The sequence below is a fragment of the Macaca nemestrina genome, chromosome 16, assembly GCF_043159975.1.
Source record: "Macaca nemestrina isolate mMacNem1 chromosome 16, mMacNem.hap1, whole genome shotgun sequence".
Taxonomy (NCBI): Eukaryota; Metazoa; Chordata; class Mammalia; order Primates; family Cercopithecidae; genus Macaca; species Macaca nemestrina.
In genome coordinates, this window is record NC_092140.1 from 65,531,704 (window position 1) to 65,550,770 (window position 19,067).

A 19,067-nucleotide genomic window follows, 5' to 3' on the forward strand; every position below is an offset into this window, starting at 1 on the left:
TATGGGGTGGGGTGGAGAATGAGTAAGTATGTGAGATGATGGATATGTTAAGTTGTTCCACTATAGTAACCATTTACTATATGTATCTACCTTATAACATCATGTTTTATACCATACATATATACAATAACATTTATTTTTTAAAAATGAAAATATAGGTCAGGCACAGTGGCTCACGTCTGCAATCCCAGAATTTTGGGAGACCAAGGCATGGGGATGGATTGAGCACAGGAGTTGAAGAACAGCCTGGGAAACAAAATGAGACCCCATCTCTCGAAAAAAAAAAAGCCAGGCATGATGGTGTGCACCTGTGGTTTCAGCTCCATGGGCCTCTGAAGCAGGTGGATCACTTGAGCTTGCAAAGTGGAGGCTGCAGTAAGCCATGTTTGTACCACTATGCTCCAGTCATCGTGACAGAGCGAGACCCTGTCTCAACAAAAGAAAGAAAAAGAAAAGAAAAGAAAATACAAACACCATTTGAAAAACAGGCAAATATCATAAAAAGGCAATCACAAAAGAAGAATACAAATGACTAACAGACATAACAAATATTCAGTCTTTCTAATAGAAAAGGATATGGAAATTTGCCAAACTGTTAGATATTAAAAGTACTAACACCCATCATTTGAAATAAGCATTTTATATGTATTTTTATATTTTGTTATTGGAGATGTGAGCAATATAGCCTTCTGTATAAAATATGCTGATATATATCTCAAGGCCTATAAAAGCTCACATCTTTGCACCCAGAGACTGTCAAAATTCACTGTGAGATGGCGGTTTGGAATTCACTCCAAAGTCAGGGTGGTGGAAACAATATGTCCAGGGTATAGGCAGTAAGGAGATGCATTGTATGTAGAGAATTTACAACAATAATAAAGCTGGCTAAAAGTCAGTTTGCTTTTTATTTTCACCATGCACAGGCAATTTTAAACAAAATCTGCAATTTAAATGTCCCTCCTCACCAGGATGGACAGTCTCTACTGCCTAACCTTGAGATTCCACTGTTGTAAGGAAATAAGAAGAGAAATGTAAAGTATTTGGTAATATTATTTATCACCATATATATTTTAATATTAAAAGAAAATAACCATGTTAAGTGCTTAATATAGGATTAGAAAAATAAAGCAGGGAACATTCGTATTTCACAATCGTCAAAAATGCTGGTGCTGTCTTGTATTTGTTAACCCACGGTGTATTGTTAAATGAAGAACAGACCAAACATTATACTCACAATCTTTTAAATGTATTTATATTATGTTCAATAAAAGTTTACCATCCAATAATTGTAGTTACAATATGATTTTAAGTGCATTTTTGTCATAGTGTAGAGAGAGATATCAGGAAAGAGAAATGACATCTATAACGTGTTCTCTCAATACACACGCGTGCGCGCACACACGCACATTTTCGCTACAGCAGTTGTTATCAAACTTGGCTGCATATTTAAAAAGCTCCTGGGGAGCTTTTAAAATCCCAGTACCCAGAATGTATCCATACCAATTAAGTTGGAATCCTGGTAGGTGCGGGGAGGAACCAGGCATCAATATATTTTAATATGCCTTGATGGTTTCAGTATTCAGCTAAGTTTAGAGAGCGATTAACGCAAGTCTTGCTGCTCAGGTGTGGTCTGTGGACCGGCAGGGGCAGTCACCACCGAGAGCTGGTGAGAAATGCAGAATCTTGAGCCCCATCCCAGACCACAATCTTCAGTTTAACAAATTTGTCAGGCGATTTCATTAAAGCTCAAGAAGCCCTGATTGAGCGCCTTTGTTTCCATCACTTTAACATAAGATTTCAATGGAGAAAGGTGTTCTGGGGTCCAAAATAAGTTGGAAACACTGGATTGCTAAAGCCTTTGTCTAGCTATACATTTTGTGACTCTTTCATTTTACGTTTCTTTGTCTAGGAATGAGTGCAGATTTTTACAAATCCATATTCAATAAGAAAAAAAAAATTAGAGATTCATTGGAAACAGGTTTAGAAAGTGATGTATGTTTCATTGTGCTTAAGAAAAACAATTTACATCACGATTTTCCTTTCTCTTTGGTAACAGGAAAAATAATCCAGACTTTGAGTCCAACATTAATGTACTTGATTGTCTTTTTTCAGAGATATCTTAGCTAAATAACTTCATAAGCTAAGCTTTAATAAATTCGCTAAATTGCTAGAGAAATTGAGTGAAACATCTCTGTCCAGATCAAAAGCATATCTGAGTCACTCACATGTGATTCTCATCTCAGCTGTTGTTTAAGTAACAAACAGCAAATGTGTAAAGTTAATAAAAGAAAAAAAAAATGAAAGTTTGGGGAGGGGTATTAAAATGAGACAAACTTTTAAATTGAAAAACCAATTGACAAACAAGGTATTTTGTGTTGGAACTAAATTTACATAATGGAAATTCTAGGCAACCTGAATCAATGCAAATAACCCAATGCAATAACAACTTTATTAAGATAACAGCTATATACATATGGAAAAGAAAGGCATTTCCCTCAGCCTTAGAATGGTATTCTCCTAAGGGAAACCAGCTTTACAAGCTCTTCACTAACAGAACAAAATTGGCTGATATATTGATGTTTCCTGTGCGTAACATATTAATGCAAACTCAATTTCTTAGCAGTTTCTGCTATAAACGTTGACATTGTTCTATATAGTGGACAAAAGTTTAAATTGAATTTTGTACCATAAATTTTTATTAGTGCTTCAGAGTTTTTAAGGATTTTTTTTCCTACTCATTGAAATCTCGTCACAACTCTGTTACGGATTGTTATTCCCATTAGACAGATAGAGAAACTCAGAGTTGGAAGAATTCTATAACATAGCCAAGAACACATGACAGCAAGTGGTATACTCAAACCTACAGCTCTCACTCTAAGTTTCTCCTATATCACAACTTCTTTTCATGTCATTTAATTTTGATTCTTTCAGCTTATTTTGTTCATTATGTTCTGTGGCAGTATACACACACATACATACACACTTCTGGGTAATCATGGCTGAAATCCACGTCACAGATCATGTGTTGTTAAATAAATACATTCACATAAGTGGAACTTTTCAGATTCTGATGGCACCTGCACATGGTAAATATAAAGGAATTGGGTCTTTGGTTTCAGGCAACTAAATATAAAAAATTGGGTCTTCTTTGGTTTTCTCATTATTCTGAGAGTCAGCACTAACTTCTTATACAGATTATTGTTCATCACCCTTGCCTAAACTAGAAAAAAAAAATCTTAGGAAGAAAATGTTATTGATCATTATGCAAGGTAAAATTAACTTTTAAATAAATTCTGCTTTTCAAATACATGACTGCTGTGCAACCTCTCTCTATATATGCCTGAACGCACCATATTGCATCCTTGTTTTATTTTGAATATTGCTTTTTTTAGTTTAGAAACTGTCTACCTAGTGTATTTGTCATGGTATAAACACAACATATGGTAAACTGTATAAATATCTAGAAGGTAAGTTAGAGTTTGTTTACTTAAACCTAATAGTCACAAAAATTTTCAATTTACTTTCTGTAACTCATTTGGATTTACTTCTAATTCATGCAGGCTTATCATTTCTCTTTATGTTTTTAGTAAACATTTTCATGCATACAAAGGTTAAAAAATGAATTTTTTAAAACCCTGATATTGATATTTTAATAAAATATGATATTGCATTTAATAAAATCTGTTCAAAAATAAGAAAACTCAAGGAGAAAGTAATTGGAAACAGATTTAAAATGAATTAGTGATACCAAATACAATTTAAATAATCAACATTTAATTCCAAATAATTTCTATCCTATAAAATTTGTAAAGATTTATCTAATCCCTTTGGTTTTTATTTAGCTATCCAAGTTTTAATACACATACAGATGCCTTTGTGATATAGTGGTTACTAGTACAGTATATTTTATCTTTAAAGATAATTATGGTCATTATACAATATAGAAATGAAAATTAAGAAAACAAAACAATTATATTACCTAGCTATTTGAATATTCAGATATTTTTCTTAGCAAAACCGTTATGCTGCTGGTAATGTATATGCCTGATTCAATTTCAGATCAAACTAAACTTGCAGTTTTGGTCATGTTAAACTGTGTGTCTTAACAGCAAATAATAAAAAAAAATTACTATTAGAGTTAGAAAATCATATACTAACCAATTTTAAATGAGAAAAAACAAAGTATTAAAAAAATGACTGTTATTAAACTTAAGAAAATATGTTAGTTGTAACAGAGAGAAATTTATTTTAATGGTAGTAGTCTCCAAATCTGCACACCTTACTCTCTCACCCCTCAAGGAACTGCAATTCTCAGTATTCACTCCTTTACAGATGCTAGTCTACTTAAATGTGGGTCGACATGTGACTTGCTTCTGACCCATCAAAGGCAGAATAAGCATCTTCATGTTATTTTCAAGGATACCTCAAAAGAAATCTGTGCTTACATCTATGTATCTTGAAATGCTAGCTCTAGGGGAAGCCAGCCATCTTGTAAGAACTCCGACTACCTTGAAGCTGCCATGGTGTGAAGGAACCCAAGACAGTTACATGGAAAAGGAGATCTTGGCTAGCCCCAGTTATTTAAGCTGTCCAATTGCAAGCACCAGACATGTGAGTAAAAAAGCCTTCTCAGACATTCTAGTCCCAGGACATTTCATGTGGGAAGACCCAAGGAATCAGGCTGACAGCCAGCACTGAGACTCCAGATACATGACTCTAGTTGAGCCATTTAAGCATCCCCAAGCATAATGAGCCCCAGTTAGCCCAGATGTGAACCAGACAACAAGGAGCAGATGTAAGTCATTCTCACTATATTCTGATGGAATCTTGACCTACAGAATCGGAAGCATAATCCCTAAATGAGCCCAAAAGACGACCTCTGTGTATTCGGTGCTAGTATGTTTATTCTTCACTGCAAGATGAGACCCGTTAGCTCAAAAGCCCACTAGTACCAAACTCAATTTTTAATATATACTATTACTATAAAAATAGTTCAAACAGGCATTTTTAGCCATTTAGAGCCTGCCTGCTTTGCATCCTCTGAGAAACCTCACCCAGTATCTGCCAGCCATAGGTAAGATAAGCCTTGTACCTAAAAGACTCCAAACTACTGCTGCTCTCCAGTTTTCTGACCCTGAGACTCTCCATTATGTTGTTCAATATTACCTAGGCATTCTAGACACAAAAGCCCCCTCTCCCATTTTCCACTTCCCATAGAAGTTCTTGTGCCCTCCTTCTTTTTTGAGTAGTAGTAGCTTCTGGACAGACTCCTGCTTCAAGAAACTATCCCACATGCAAGACTGTTACAGCATGTATGGGCTACTGCTACACCTCATGGTCAGGTCATTTTTCTTGATCATCTCTCAAATCCCTTTAACTCCTTCTGATAATAAAATGGCTTTTGTTTTATGCATCTATATTTCAGGATGATGGGTTATGCAGCAGCAATAAGTAATAGAGGCAATTTAAATTGTTTCTCTGAGACATTAAAAACCAGTTATAAAACTACTAAATGCCCTAAGATATTTGCAAATGTTATAGGGTTATTCTAGTTTTATGCAAAATACCATGATACAAGTCTGCAGATGGTGAAGTTCCTGAAATAATGTTACCTTTCATGGTCCATTATATCCTTTAAAGAACACTATGAGATTATAAAATATTTTAATAAGAACACGGAGCAATTTCCCCAACAGGAAATTTAACTGTTATTAACATGCAATACATAATCACAACCGCAAGCAATCTTATCCATCAAAGGGAAAAAGGGCAGTATTAGAACTAATCAACTGTTCCTAAATTGTTAATATAAATGCTCATTTCTTGTTTGCTTTTTTCTATGTATTAACATTTATTAACAGATAAGGTTTAGTTGGAGCCAAAGGTTATAGAAAATATTGAAGAAAAACCAAAACTTGGAAAATTAATAACATATCTATAAACTTTTGTAAATAAGAAATAATTTCTTTAAGAAAAGTAAACTAGAAACACTGCCATTACGGTGTTTTGTCAGTGTAACACTCTGCTCTGGTCTTGGTTTTATTTCTCATTTTGCCACTTGTGTGATTTCAGGCAAATTATACAATCAAACCAAGTCTTTACTTACACAGTTATACAATGTTATTAATTTCAGAAAGTCATTTTGAGGATAAGAGGTTGTAATGTATGTAACACATATTATATTTCATATTAAGTAACTTGCGATGCAAAAGAAGCCATTATTTTCATGAGTTGTTATACACTCAGGACAATACTACATGACTTTAAGGAAAAGGAAAGTCTCTCTCTTATGTTTTGAAATGGTGTGTTGCTCTGTCACCAGGCTGGAGTACAGTGGCGCAGTCTCAGCTCACTGCAATCTCTGCCTCCTGGGTTCAAGTGATTCTCCTGCCTCCGCCTCCCAAGTAGCTGGGACTACTGGCATGTGCCACCACACGCAGCTAATTTTTGTATTTTTAGTAGAGACGGGGTTTCACCATGTTGATCAGGATGGTCTTGGTCTCCTGACCTTGTGATCCACCTGCCTCAACCTCACAAAGTGCTGAGATTACAGGCATGAGCCACTGCACCCAGCCAGGAAAAAGGAAAGTTTCTTTCTATTTTACTTACCAGGAAAATTCATCACATGACCAGAGACTTTCAGTAAAAGGAAGAAGGCTACTACTTTCATTTGTTTAGATACCTCTATGACATAACATGGTAAGATGCACTGACTGGCAAATAAATTATAAACAAAGTAGACTACAATGTACATTTACAAGCTTTTGAAGCAAAGGAAACCTAATATCCATAAGACTTGAAACACCATACCCAACCAAAATGATTCAATTCCATTCAACTTTCAGATAATACTATAAGTTACAGTTTGGATTTGTGGCTAAAAATCCCTTAAACATATTTTATTTCAATTAATCTTCTTAAAACTATATGGAATAATTATTTTCTTAATTATACCAATCAGGATATTGAAGTATCAGAAAAGAGACAAAGTCAAATCTCAGAATCTCTCCAGCTTCACCTTGAATACAAATTTGAGTTCTGCAGAAATCCTGAACAAAATACAGATTCAGCCAGCTTTTATGTGAGAAGGGGAAATGAGGTTGTATTAAGGAGAGCTTCTAGATAGACTTACTATGTTTATGCTTGTGGATGGCTAGACATGGTGGCTCTCACCTGTAATCCCAGCACTTTGGGAAGCCAAGACAGGAGAATCATCACTTGAAGCCGGAGTTCAAGACCAGCCTGGGCAACATAGCAAGACACCATCTCTACAAAAAAATAAAGAAATCAGCTGGGCCTAGTAGTGCACCTGTAGTCCTAGCTACTCTGCAGGCTGAGGCAGGAAGGTGATTTGAGTCCAGGAGTTTGAGGCTACAGTGAGCTATGGTCAGGCCACTGTACCCAATCCTGAGTGAGAGAGTAGGACCCTGTCTCTGAAAAAGAAATGTTACCACTTGTAGAGACATTTGAATTTTTGAAAGGCCACAATTGCTTACCTAGGGTTATTAAACACTTAACTATTGAATGTCTCTAGTGACAGTGTAGTCACACATTTATATATCTCAGTTTATGGCTCCTGTGCCATGGCTCAGAAGATCCAGGAAAATTGGGAGGTCACTGTGCATGAGCATGATTGATGGGTTCCTTCAACTCAAGGCCAAAAGTAGGTCAAACTGAGATAGAATATGCCCAGGTACAAGACACAGACAAATACTAAAACCAAGTTCCGGGAAAACAAAAAAAAAAACAAACAAAAAAAAAGAAGGAGAAGAAGAAAGGGGAAAATTGAGAGGAGTAAGAAAAGGTCCTAAAATGCTAGAAAGAAGTTGAAGTTGGGCAGATTGTAGGAGTAGAAGCAATATATAAATCTATTTAGTAAATCATAAAGTACCATAAAAGTTTAGCTATTATTGGGTATTATTGGTCAGTTAAATTTCCCAAATGCATCTCATCAATTTACAAAAAGTTCTCCTGTTCTCCCTATTTATACGAACCCTCCCTACCTAAATTTATTTTAGAGATTGGTTTACACTCACTTTACCAATTTCCCCAATCCTCATTCACTACTTAAATCACTCTGCTCTAACTTGCAATCCCATTATCCTACTATGATAATTCTATATCGGGTCACCTGTGACTTGTAAGTGATTTAAATTAATGGGCATCTTTAGCCCTGATCTTGCTTGAGTTTCAACAATATTCAACACATTTTTCCACTCCATCATCGTTTAAACACTTCTATGATATCACATAGAAGTGGTATCATAGAATCTTACTTCTATGATATCACATTCTCCTAGGATGTTCACTTTTTTTGCCTGCTTCCTCTTTTTCTCCTTTGTTAGCCCAACTACTTCCTCACAGCCCTTAAATGCTGAATGCCCTCAAGACTGTTTTCAGTCCTTTTCTCTCCTCATTCTGTGCTCTCTTTGTGTAGTTTCATATATCCTATGGTGTTCAGTTATCAGTCATATTTCTTTGATTTGTATATATATGCCTCTAGTTCACACCTCACAACTCCAGGATGCTGTATATCCAGGAAGCCAACTCACATTGCCTTCACTTATGTGTTCCAGAGACACCTGAAGCAGCCAGTTTAAAGCCAAATTCCTGAGCTTCTCCCCAATCCTGTCCGCTTCTCATGCTCCCTCTCTCAGTGAGGGAGTCTCATCCATCCAGTTATTCAAGCCAGAAGCCTAAGCATCATTCTTGATTCTCTCTCTCCAGCTCTGTACCCAATATATCACTAAGTTCTCTTGACTCTATCATACAAATTTAAAACTATCCATTCCTCATTTCTCTCTGCCTTTACCTAATTCAAGTTACTACAGACTCTCAGGTAGATGCAATGCCATAGGTTCCCGACTGAGGCTTCTTGAAATTTATTTTTCCAAACTTCAGAAAAAGCATTTTTTTTTTCATGTAAACATAATGCTATAGCTTCCTGACTGGGGCTTCTTAAAATTTATTATACAAACTTCAGCAAAAGCATTTTTTTAAAGCAATCTGACCAGGTGTTTTCACTGCTTAAATCTCTCAAGGAAAGATTCAACATCTCTAACTTGGCTCATAGGGCCCTGGATGATCTACCCCACTATGGTGTCTCTGGCCTCCCCGACACTGCTCTGCCTCCCATTCTGTGCTCCAGCCACACTGAATTGTTTCCGATGCACAAATACATCCCACTTTCCTGTGACAGCTTTGCACTGCTGCTCCCTGTGCCTGCTGCACTCTTCCCCATCGCTGCCATTGTCAAAATTAAATCCAGTTTATTTTTGTATCTCAGCCCCAAAGTTGCTTCCTCAGAAAGTCTTCCCTGACCTGCTCCCCACAGCCACCTCCCCCCAAAAATATTAGATTTTTTATATACTCTCACTATACTCTGAATCTTTTATACATAGCTCATTCTGCAGTGTGCAAATATATTGTTATTTGTGTGATTGTCACCCCAGGAAAAATAAATGATGCTCATCTTTTAAACAATTAATTTATTGTTATTATATATATTTAAAGATTACAATATGTTTTGGTATGTTTATACATAGTTGCATGATTATTATAGTCAAGCAATTAACATATCCATCTTTTCATATGGTTACCCTTTGTGTGTGTGGATATGTGTATGTGTGTGTGGGGGTGGGGGTAAGAGCACCAACAATCTACTCTTTTAGCAAAAACTCAGAGTCCCATACAGTATTATTAAGTTTACTTAGTTTGTACTTATTTATCCTACACATCTGCAACTTTGTATCCCTTGACTTATGCCTCCTTATTCCCTACCCCTGTCCCTGGGAACCATTTTATTCTCTACCTCTACATATTCAACCTTTTAGAAAAAATCCCACATATAAGTAAGATCATGCAATATTTTTCTTTCTGAGGCTGCCTTACTTCACTTTGATGTTTGCCTTTGGTCATCATTGCAAGTCCAGTGCCAAATATAGGAGTCATCACCGAGTATGGGTTCAGTGTTATTTGTTGAATGACTAAGTGTATGAACTGAACTGGCTGGATGACTACCTTCTTATGTTATGAAGGCTGTCTATGAACCCTTCCTCAAATGAAGTATTTCCACCTCTGTGCTCCTGATTATGACAGTATCATTTTTTTTTAATCACACTGATGGTTGTGATAACTATCTTTTTGCCAACACAGGTTGTGAGTTCTTCAGAGACCTTGAGAGTAGGAATCATGTCGTGTTCACTGTTGTCTCATGGGGACTGTCTTAGTGCTGAGCATGTCACAAGAATTCAGAGTGGAGGGAGCCGAAGTGATGAACTCTGCTGACTTTATGATTTCAACGGGCCTTGCTTCAACAACAAACACATTGACACACAGGGGGTGAAGTCACCTATTATTGAGGAAAACTGCTTAATCTGCTCTATATATTACAGATAATGTCTCAAATCTTCTGTCAGTTCCTGCCAACCTGCTGAGTTCTAGAATGATTCAGGGCTTGCTGCTGCTGCTTCTTCTTAATTCATAAATATAATCCACATATTAAAACTTCATTGCCCTTTCAGAACAAACAAAATGCTTCATGGTAATTTCATATTCTTTGGAGAAAGCTAGGATTTAAATCAAAAATGAGGTTTTTTTTTAAAAAAAACAATTAAGATAAAGCATTAATGTACACAGCAGGTGTTTTAAGTTTTAAAGCTCATTATTAAGAAGAAATGATTATAGAGACAGGAAAAGGAGAATGGATTTTATTTTTTTTTAAGTTGGTTGTATTTATGGCTAATAGAGTCTTGAATTTTTACCAAGATGAACTAGGTGCAGTTAACCTTTAAAAGTCACATTAAAAAGAAAAACTGTGTCTTCTCATGATTTGTCTTTCTCACACAGAGTTTGTTGTCAACGCTTCTCTAAATGAGTCATTTGTTATTTTCTAGGTGGTCAATTTCTAACTTTTGTGCTCTGTTAAATATAACTAGTAAATATATTTTAAATTTTGCTTTTAGTAACTGACAATCTCTCGTAGAGTTTAGAAAAGAAGAAAATAAATATGATTAGTTTGTTCCTTGTCTTCCAAATCTGAAGCATTAATATTATCCAAGTAAAAACTGTTGTATTCACTATGAAGGGAAATTTGGATAGAATATATAATGAGCCTGCAATGAGAAAAATAGGAACAGGAAGCTTTGAAGTTTTCAGATAATAATCTCAATAAGGAGAGACTGACTATCTTTGCCTGAATTTAGCAGCTAAGCATATCATCAAAGCAAGAACACACTAGAGGGAATGCCATGCATATGATTTAATGAGTAATATTTTAACATAAAAATTACACTGATATTTCATTTATATGTATCAGTTGATGTGCTTATTAAGTGTAACTAAGCTTATTGGAAAGAATATTTTCAAAAAATTTTTCTTCATTGGTTTGGGTTAACAGACTTTACACACCAAACTACAGATTAAGGTACTGATAGATGTCAGTTACTCCATACAATTTTCAACTTGTCAAAAACAGATATAAAAATTACACTTTTTACTTTTAAAATCAACTTTATTGAAAAATAATGTACATATAATAAAATGCCCCGTTTTTAAAATGTATAGTTCAATGGGTTTTTAACAAACGTCTAGAACCATGAAACTACTTCCTCAATCAGGATACAGAATATGTGGATGTACAATTTGTTCATTCATTTGTTGATAAGCATTTGGGTTGTTTTCAGTTTGGGGCCATCATGATTAAAGTTATGATAAACATTCATGTATAAGTCTTTGGTGAACCTTTTAAACTTTTTCATTTTTCTTTCATAAATACCTAAGAGAGGAATTATTCAATCATAAAGTAGGTATATATTAAATGTTATAAAAACTATTAATATTAAAAAATTTAAGTTAATAATGTTAAAAAGTGTCAAAAGGAAATAAATGTATATTCAACATTTGTTCATTCATTTAATAAACATTAAGTAATCATCTCTTATGTGGCAGCACCAGCTTGAGTATTCAGTGTGCCGAATTTAACAAGACACAATCCCTGGCCTGAAGAAATTCAGAGAATAATGAGAAATAACTCTCCCTTTTGCATATAGAAAAAGATATCGCTTTCTAAACAAGGTAGTCAAGAAAGCAATGCTTGTATAACTGGATAGGCTAAGTTCTAGGTCTGGCTCTATTATCAACTGGTTATCTAACTTTGAGGAGACAATCTTTCTGAGCTTTATCACTTCTAAAAAGAGAAGTGAAATAATCACTGGTTTTCAAACACTAAAATAAATCTGTAATTTGTAGTGAAGTAACAGAAGATAACAATAACTTTTGAAATCTGGCAACTCTAAATAAAGTTTAAAATATAAACTTTCAAACTTTGAAGCTAGTGATGGTTTTGTTAGAAACTGATGAACAGGGTAATTTCTGACAAACATGAGCAACATGATTCATTTCTTAAAACAATAGTTTCATTGACCCATCACTAGGACATCAATTGTATGAGAAATCATTATCAATGAGAAGCCTATAAATCTGCTCTCCAATGAATCCCAACCAAAGTGAAGTCTAAAAGTGGAAACAAATTGTTGCTAACTCTAACCAAAAACTGAATTGAAAAAGAAAAGCACAAAGCTCCCATTGGCTCCCAACATCACCTCTCTTTTATCACAGTTTTCAGCTATCACACTTTAATGCTCTTGATACTAAATAAATTGAACATTACCTTGTACACAGGGTGTTGGTGATATTTCTCTCAACAAACAGTTCAAAAAGTGATTTCCATGGAAAGTCAAAACTAGCAAGTAGCCAATCTTTTTGATGAAATAAGAATATATGACAGTCCCTGACCATCATTAAGGAATATGTTTGTACTTACACATTTTCAAAGAAGAAATTCCCATTTCTTTTTATGATAATTTAAAGACCTTGAGTGAAAAGAAGAGTTTGGTTTTACTGTGATTTGTTTTATTTTGTTGTGCTGATAACATCCTTATCTGTCATTACTGGCTGCCACTGTGTTCACACTAAGACTCTAACTCCTATACAACAGTGACCAATTACCCCTCTACCCCAAATAACAAAGGCACACTGTTCTTTAACGTGTAATAGCTGAAGATTTAGTCAGGATCACAAACCACTAGGTAGAGAAGATTCCTTAAAAGGGAAAGAAAGAAGAATGAAAACCATCTTCTCCCAGTGTTTGAATAAATATACAAGTCAACACATTAGTCAGAAGATTGCTAGACAATGAATAATAAAATGATGACTACCTGCCTTTGAGGTCTTACAGAATTAAGATTATGGAATTAGAACAATATCCAGGCTCAAAACCAAATGAGGTATTGGTCTCCATAACCAGAAGCAAATCAATGATCACTTCCCTATGCCTTATTTTCCCCATCAGAACAGCAACTACGTTTTTCTTTTAACATAGAATTTGTAATAGTTAACAGAAAAGTCATAAAGAACATCTAGATATAACAGTTTAAGAAATAATGACACATACAAATATGTATAGTGTTTTACATACTATATACAAGTAAGTATATACAAGTATATACAAGTAAGTATACTGTTTTACATACTATATACAAATACTTATAGTATTTTACATACTATATGACAGTATATAATATAAAATACTTATTTTCTCATAATTTCAGATATAGATACTATTTGAGATTTCCCAGCAGGATAAGAAAGTACTTCTTGGAGTAACAGAAGTTTCTCATAAATTCTAGAACTTCAAATTCAAGCCCAAATGTGAGGCTAACTTTCCACAGAGCTGGGCCTCATAAAATGATCTCAGACTTGACCACCTATAAATCAGCCATGAAATTCTTATGACAGATGATTACTACATGCATATCATGAATGCAAATCTACTCTCTGATACAACCCTGAATCTATTACATCTATTTTCCTCTTGATCAACACAGCGGCACTTTCTATCAAGGAAAGACTGAGCCATCCAAGGCATTAAATAGAACCTTGGTTTCATGCTTACTGGGTCACAAATCATAGCGGAAAGCCTTAGGGGCTGAAGAGTCACCAGCTAAAGAGTCTTCCTCTGGCTCTTGGTTCTGTACTTACCAAGCACTAGAGAATTGGACCAGCTTTTTCTTAACTCTGATGCTCAGTTTTACTTTGGATTATTTAAGTCCATTCTTAGTCATCAATATTGTAATTCTCCAGTGTGGTGGGAGCTAGGAGGGAGAGAAGGCAATGCTAGAATGAATGCTCAGTGACTACTAGTCTTAAGACTATTAAAAACAACAGGAATTGTTCAGCTGGGAACAAAAACCTTGAACTTGTAGGCAATAATGCCTCTTCTTCACATTCAGGGCTAACATTAAGCCCATGGCTTACTAGGGTAAACTGAGGCTGAAGAAAGCAACACTGTCTTTTTTGTACCCAACAGCCTGTCCTGCATAGTAGTCAATGCTGTTGGTAGGCTTCTCTTTTACATATGAAGCCATCTCATTTGGTCTGTCTTGACTTTTTCTATTTAAAAACAAAAAAAGTGTATTCCTTTAATAAGTATGTCACGGTAGGTAGTTACTGAGCTAAGTGAATTCCTTGGCCTCTTCTATGTGAACCTTGCAGAAATTGTTGGCCAGTAAGAGAGTAAGGAATAAGGAGATCATTGGCATTCAAATACCAAAATTATGAACTGTAAAAAGAATAAATGAGGCTTTAAAACTTGTTCCTTCAGTATCTCTAAACAATGTAAAGTCAAATGGTTTTGAAGAGATCTCTTCTTTTTTATTTATTTATTTATTTATTTATTTATTTATTTATTTTTGAGACGGAGTCTCACGCTGTTGCCCAGGCTGGAGTGCAGTGGCGCGATCTTGGCTCACTGCAAGCTCCGCCTCCTGGGTTCACGCCATTCTCCTGCCTCAGCCTCCCAAGTAGCTGGGACTACAGGCGCCCGCCACCTCGCCCGGCTAGATTTTTTTGTTGTTGTTGTATTTTTTAGTAGAGACGGGGTTTCACCGTGTTAGCCAGGATGGTCTCGATCCCCTGACCTCGTGATCCGCCCGTCTCAGCCTCCCAAAGTGCTGGGATCACAGGAGGTTTCTTATTTCTTAAGCAGAAATGCCAAAGAATGAGTTAAGATTTGGAAGATTTTAAAAAGAAGTAGCAATTTCTGTTTTATCACTTTCTGCAAGCACACTGCACTACTTGGCTGATTTGGGAAGTTTCTGAAGTCAGTTGTTGGTTTTCTCACTGATGATAGATTGTTTCTTACATTAGCTTTAAGCACTTTGCAGACACCACACATTACCAGCAAAACTGAAACAGTATAGCTACGAAAAAGTAGAGCGCTTCAGAAATACTGATCTATTTCTTCCATTTATATGTATATAAAAATAGAAATTAAAATACATAGAATATATATGCATATATAATCATAGCATTAAAGAAAATTGCCTATTTAAATATATAGTTGAAAAGTATTCTTTAGAATTAAATTTCACAAATAGAAACACAGTTCTATAAATCATACAACTACTTCCTTTGGAAAAAGGACATGATCTATTTTTACTCTCTCAAGAGCTTTCTGGCAGTCACCACCAAAATTGCATCTGCTTCATTTGATAAGGACATTGTTAAAAGGTGGACTGCTAAGAAAGAGTGAGTCAGAAGTTAATGCCTTTACCTTTAAGGCACAGAAGATTTGTACAAATGCAAGAACAACAGAATCTGGTTTCTTTGGTTTCAGTTCTGACTCCCATCTAGCAAGACACAGCCTGTCATCAGGATCCTGAGAGAAAGTGGAGGAAAAAATGGCAGATACCAGATATCAGAAGAGAAAGATAAAAGAGCTAAATGAGAGTATGCTTTCTAAGTCTGCTGTACATTTTTAAAATGTAGGCTTTATACACTAGAGGAGAAATGTAGAAAATTAAAATATCACAATGTATAGGACTGAGGTTATTTCCTTATATTTAAAATAAGTTAAAAACCAAAAGTATAATTCTAATTCAACATACCAACTTTATGCCTGAACTTCTAAATTATTCCAAAAATAAGTATAAGTAGATAAGCAAATAGTTGTAGTGAGTTTGAAGCTGCAAGTTGGCTAAAAATGACTGCATTACCTGTACTTCTGTTGCTCCAGTATTCAAATAAAGTAGAATGTAAAGTTCTGGGAAGCACAACTTCATATGGTTTTATATTGAATACTTAAAAATGCATAGGTGAAAATTGTAGAACCTTTCCAAGGAAACCATTAACTTGCTTGTTTGATTAATACCCCAAAATAATTGCTAAGAGACAACAGGGTGCTAGACTGATATAAAGGACAGAACAGAAGTCTGGAGCTTTGCAATCAAGATATAGTCATGGTCAGATTCAAATCTAAGTAGTGAGGCCAGCAGGCAATATTGATAAAATTGGCATTCTATTGTGATTTTCTTTTCAACCTAAGCCTCTTTTGTAACATACTGGATAATAAATTTGGATGTCTTAAAGACCTGTGAGGAATATGTATGGAAAGACAGAATCTTCTGAAGGAATAAATGGAAAGTCAAGAAGTGGAAGAAAATCTGACGTGTTTCTGAAGCCCTAATATATCATACTATATTTCAGTACTGAAAATGTATCAAATTAACCCATTGTATCCCTTTTTTCTTTTTTTCTTTTTTATTCCTATCACCTCTTGCATCTTTGTCTTCTGTCAGCATTAATGGTATTGGCAACATAGGAGGTTTTCAAAGAGTGCTAAAGATTTAGTCACAAATTGTGATTAGTGAAATCACACTTTTGGTTGAATTATCAGCAGCAATCTCTTTATTATAATATCATGGTGCCTTTATGAGTGTTATTATCATAGTACTTTACAATGTAGTGTAATTGCATAGTTTTGTAGTATATATAGACTCTAGTACCTGTATAATATTTGAGTATCAGAGGAGTATTACACTCTTCTGAATGAGAACTGAAGGGCATGACTGGAAAGCTGATAGAGTGTTTATAAATGTATTGTACTAGAAAATACCATACTCAAAGTGAGAGACAGCAAGCTTTCAAATTCTCCATATGTTAACTAATATTTAGTATGAAGAGCTAGCTGTAACACAAAGATAAATATCTTGGCTTTTTTACATAATGGTTTTCCTTTGTACTCAGCTAATTGCCTTAGAAGACATCTGCAGTTTCCCTATCAGTAGTATTCCTGGACTGTTATAGGAATCCAATTTTACTTATGCATAAATTATAGGCACCTTGTAATCAGCAAGACACAATGTTGGACTTAAATTCTGGAAAGGGAGAAGATGCAAGAGATCATGGGATGGCTAAGCACTGCAGCTGAATAGTAGCAGAGTATGCCACTAAATTTCAGAAAGACATTGAAGTGGAGAGCAGAGAGAGAAAATAATCCAAAGCTACCTTTCTGGATATTTCATATGGTATATGTTCACAGGGCCCAATTGAAATGAAATTGGAAGAGATATTGTGATTGTTGGCTTTCTAAAACACTTTGACCTTGAACCAGACTTGTGATAAGGCCTGCTTCACTCTCACAACAGTCTCGATATTTTTCCCATTTGTTGCTTCCTCATCTCAGTAAATGGCATTCTCATTCCTCAAATCAAAAAACTAAAAGTCACCATTGATTTCTGCTTTTACATCAGCCCTTATATCTGATCTATTACCAAAGTCTGTCAGTGCTACTCTAAAGAATATAAAATAAAGATCTATTCCTCCATGCCCATTACCACCAGCCTAGCCCAAGCTCATGGGGAGAGCCATATTCACAGGTAATGAGTCTTCTATACTGTATTCTTGTCCACAGTGAAAGCATTTTCATCAGGGTAGGCAGATTTACTTTTTTAAAAATAAATCAGAACTTCTTAGACCCCTGACTGGAATCCTCCAAGGACTTTCTAATTATAACCTGAATAAAAACATTCTCCAAATGATGACCTTCAATGTCCTGAATGATCTCATTTCTACTTATTTCTCCCACCTTATCCGACAGCTCAATCTGAGACCACTTTTTAATTATTTTTTGTCTTCCTCTTTCAATGCAGGCTCCAAGTGCAGAAACATTGATGCTGTTGTTCACTATTGAGTGTTCTTCACTTCCTAGTAATTGGCACATATTACATGCTAAATAGATATATAAAATAAATGAGCAAATGGAAGCTGCAATTCAGCCTGTTCTCTGCCTGTGTTATAGTTCCTTATAATGCTAAGGGGCTAGCCATAGTGACTCTAAGGAAAGTGCCCTAAAACCACATTTCAGTGGCAATCACTTGTTAAACTGTGACTCCAATCCACAGCTCTCCAGACAAGATGGAACTCGGCACTACGCTTATTCTACTCTTGTACTCAAGGGTTTAATTTTATTATCACAACTGGCCTGCAATAGGACAGAGACTAAATAACATGCTCTCATTTTAACAGATAAGGCAACAGATCTAAAAAGTATACTAGGTTAAAGCTATGCACTTGTTGAATTTAGAGATAATATGTGTATTAAAACTATTATCATTATCATATATAATAATAATACAGGAAAATATATTCATTAACACATTCCAAAGACATTTATTGGGTCTCTCTTCCTGGAAAGTTCAGCTATTGTGTGGCCTGAAGTCTACAAAATTGGGCATAAGAGGTTCCTTAAAAATAAAAAATGAAGAAGTAGCTTTCTTTTTTTGAGTTTTACTATAAGGTGTGACCATATGAAGACATGTCTAGGGTTCCTCCCAGGGTCTTGAAAAGAGTCTGTTCAAATGAGGGAAACTGAAATTAAGTCTAATAAGGCTAATGGTAAATGGTGCTCTGTGAAACTACAATATACTTTATAACTCACTAGAATCAGTCACAAAAGACATTGTCCCGGCTCCAAAGGAGGTGGTCAGAGAAGCAGAATTAGAATAAATATTACAAAAGGCTGGGATCAAGTTAAGGTCCAGGCATTTGGGAAGCACGAGGAAGTTGAAAGACCACTCACGGAAGGCATCGTGGAAGAGGTCCCACTGTGACTGAGTGTTGAAGTTTAATTAAGTCTTCTACTAAACAGGAGTGGGGCCCTGAGTGGGTAGGAGACAGCATGATGGTTGGCAAAATGAGGTAGGGGCAGCCTATCAGAGAAGTCCTTG

The 19,067-nt window shown here is 35.4% G+C and overlaps 1 long non-coding RNA gene across 1 annotated transcript in view; it reads right to left on the reverse strand.

The window, feature by feature from the left end:
• LOC139359229 (uncharacterized) overlaps positions 1 to 19,067 on the reverse strand; it is a 61,214-nt gene that overhangs the window by 16,187 nt on the left and 25,960 nt on the right. Inside the window, exon 3 of the long non-coding RNA XR_011615148.1 lies at positions 7,174 to 7,268. This is a non-coding gene — a long non-coding RNA (uncharacterized lncRNA). The remainder of the gene's footprint in view (positions 1 to 7,173; positions 7,269 to 19,067) is intronic.